The sequence below is a fragment of the Hyaena hyaena genome, unplaced genomic scaffold, assembly GCF_003009895.1.
Source record: "Hyaena hyaena isolate Hyena2069 unplaced genomic scaffold, ASM300989v1 scaffold_733, whole genome shotgun sequence".
Classification (NCBI taxonomy): Eukaryota; Metazoa; Chordata; class Mammalia; order Carnivora; family Hyaenidae; genus Hyaena; species Hyaena hyaena.
In genome coordinates this window covers 190,485-193,625 of record NW_024081367.1, presented here as the reverse complement: position 1 = coordinate 193,625, position 3,141 = coordinate 190,485, and the positions used below count along the sequence as shown (strand labels likewise).

General features: G+C 58.1%; 1 long non-coding RNA gene across 1 annotated transcript; it reads right to left on the bottom strand.

Annotated features, from left to right (window-relative positions):
- Positions 1 to 537: 537 nt before the first annotated feature.
- On the bottom strand, positions 538 to 2,926 carry LOC120220898. The gene is made up of 2 exons (XR_005525681.1): positions 2,725 to 2,926; positions 538 to 725 (listed from the first exon to the last, which is right to left on the bottom strand). It is a non-coding gene; the product is annotated as an uncharacterized LOC120220898 (long non-coding RNA).
- Positions 2,927 to 3,141: the final 215 nt, after the last annotated feature.

Sequence of the window (3,141 nt, the reverse complement as noted above, 5' to 3'; positions counted from 1 at the left end):
CAAAAACTTCTGCCCTGATCCAAGGGCCCCACCCTGGCCAGAGAGAATCTGCAGGGAAACAACTGTTTGTTCATAGGGTTGGCTTTGGGCTTCATTTCAAAAGATAAAACGTCATATGATCGCATCTGCCAAATCCTATGCTGTAGAGCACGGCCAAGAGGCCGTAGCTGTGGAGCCGCCATTAGCTCCCCCACACCTGCGGAAAACCACACGCGAGCCACCTGGACCATCCGATTTTAGCAACAGGGAGTCTCCACGCACCCTCCACATGAAATAGGTATGAAATAGGCCTCTGACAATTGAATCAATCATCCTTCTTTATAGAGATGTTGTTCATTTCAATGTAATTAGATTCTCAAACACTTTGCTTAAATTTTTAAGACTCCAACTGGATTCATAGGGGGAATTTTCTCTCTCTCTCTCTCTCTCTCTTTCTCTCTCTCTCTCTCTCTCCTCCCTCCATTCTTGTGGGAGAAGTAAAATGTGCTCACGATTTTCTTCTGGTTTAATAAAGAAAAAATAACAAGCATCTATGCCTTCAAGAAAACAAAGACATTGATTTAAATTTTATTGCCAGGGCGACACATTAGCCATTCGGAGGCCTTATCAGAATCACAGCTGCTTTCAAGACGAAGGTTAGGTTCTCAGGACACAAGGACACTTGCCTCCAGGTCTCCCAAGGTGCCTTGTTCACAGTGGCGTCTATGAGCCATGCTTTGTTGCAGCTGTAGGGAAGGGAAGCAGGTGCCTTTGCTTCATGTTACCTTCTGGGACATTCTTCACCAGCCATTAGGGCCACGATATCCAAGCTACACCTGAGAAGTCGCTTTCACATGCACACTCCTGAATCGCTCTCTCTGATCACTACTGAGTCAGAGGGGGAACCACACCAGGTTTGTGCAGTCAAACTGCACCAGCGATGTGTGCGAGGGGCCTCAATGTGTCTGGAATGTGCCTCCCCCCCAAGACCATCATGGGAATCAGGAGTCTGAGATGCAAAAGAGCCCAGGCAGCTGCCGGTCCACTCATCACGTGACGGGGGAGGGGCGGATACGTCGCGTGACCCCGTTGCAGGCCCAAGGGTCACTGGGGCTGGGCTCGGTGATGGACGAGGGTGGGCGCAGGGGCACCCAGGCTCTAAGATGAGCTCCTGGTAGTCACAGCTCTGTGCAGTCCCCTCTCTCTATCCGGACTGGTCTGTATAACCAGTAGAAGATGACATGATAATGTCACTTCCAAGACTGGTTTCTCCCTCAGTTCCTCGGCCTCTCACATTCTGGGGAAGGTGAGCGGCCACGCTGGAGGAACGCTCGTGGAGCCGCTTGTCAGATGAGGAATGGAAGCCTCCAGCCAACAGCCAGCAGGCACTGAGGCCGCCAACAGCCAAGCGAGTGGGCTCAGACATGGTTTGTCAGCCCCAGGCGAGGCCTCAGGTGAGACGGCAGCCCTGGAAAGCCCCGTGAGGGACCCTGAGCCAGAACCTCCCAGCGGAGGACCCCCTGGACTCCTGACTCCCAGGAGCCACGAGGTGACAAGTGGTGGCTCTAGCCTGCAGCGCCCTATGAGCAGCCTGCCTGGGGATTACCAGGGACACAGGAATGCACGTGCTACATGACAGCATCACAGGAGGAGGGGCCCAGAAGAGGCCCCCAGGGCCAGGAGGGGGCAACCAGAAGGGAGGCCTCACACCCCCAAGTCCAGCCCCACCTAGAAGACCACTTCTAGAAACTCCCAGGCTCCATTCTACACACCGCTGGGAAGCAGATTTATTTCAACTCTGCAAACCCCAGGGGAGCTGCAGGGTGTGTGATGCTCCGCTCAGCCTGCGTCCCACCATGGCCCAGCCTGAGGTGGCCTTGGGGTCAGCAGACGGGCTGCCCTGCTGGTCTCCTCTGTAAGGACATTGTTCAAACTGGTGAGGCTTCTTGACCCAGAGGCTGCGGCCAGTGGGGCTGCCTCTAGACCCCAATCACAGCGTGAACAAGTTCCACGGCTCACCCCTACACCCTCGGGGCCTTCCAGGTGGGTGCAAATTCCCGCCCCTGGGATCTGCTCCCGGACCTCGGATCTCCGTCAGGCCGGCAGCCTGCTGAAACCATTCGAGGACAAGCATCCTTCTTCACCAAGACGCAGGACGCCCTTTCAGGCCCCTGGGGTTTGCTGTAATTTCCCCTTGCACCTCGGGGCCCCGCATACACTAATGCAGAAACCCCACCTGGAAATGGCCCTTGCCCCAGGCCCCTTGCAGCTGAAGACGCAGAACTTCTCCTGCATGCCCGGCTCAGCGTGCACCCAGGGCCCCCCACACCCCCGCCCGGCAGGCGCTGCTGACCTCCTGGTGGTCAAAACATGAAAATAAAAATGCACCCTGAGTTTCTGGTGCGGTGTGGGCGGAGTCGGGGGCCCACACCCACGTTCCCGGAGGTGCCCCATCACACCCCTGGGCAGGCCCGGCCCCCTCCACGGAGGAGGCAGCTGGGGATCCGACCATCCCAGGACCCTGCTCTGCAGAGCCCGGAACAGAACCGGGGATGGCACTGGGGGCCTGTGTCCCTGGGGAGGCGGGTGGTGCCGGCGGGATGGGTGTGAGCATGGCCCTGAGGAGATGGGGGCGGGGCTGAGGGTGGAATCCGGGAGCTCAGAGGAAAGTGGGCCCTCTCCTTCCTTCCCTTTCATCCCAAACCACACACGGCTACGCTTCCATACAGAACAGAAAAGCCCCACCTGCAGTAGAGCCTCCTCCCAGCCCAGCGGGCGGCTGGAGGCCCGTCTGTCTGTCACGTGTCCTTCTGGGACCCCAGGCGGCAATGCAGACACGGGGTCACTTGGTTGATTCGTGCCGGTCACAGCACGGCCCTGGAGGCATGGCCTCTTCCCCAGGGACACGAGGACCCCGGGCCCTGCACCCCGGTGGCTCTGAGAACTGCTGGGACCCTTCCCCCAGGGCAGGCGCAGCCCCCTCACCTCCCCCAGGCCGCACGCACCCCTGCTGGGCCCCTGACCATCCGGTTCCCCTGCTGTATCTGGGAAGTTCCCTTCTACGCACCGGGCACATTATGAGGCTGTCACAGAACCGAATGACGTAAATCACATAACATAGGTACCACTGTGCCCGGCACGTGCAGCAAGTGTTGCTATATT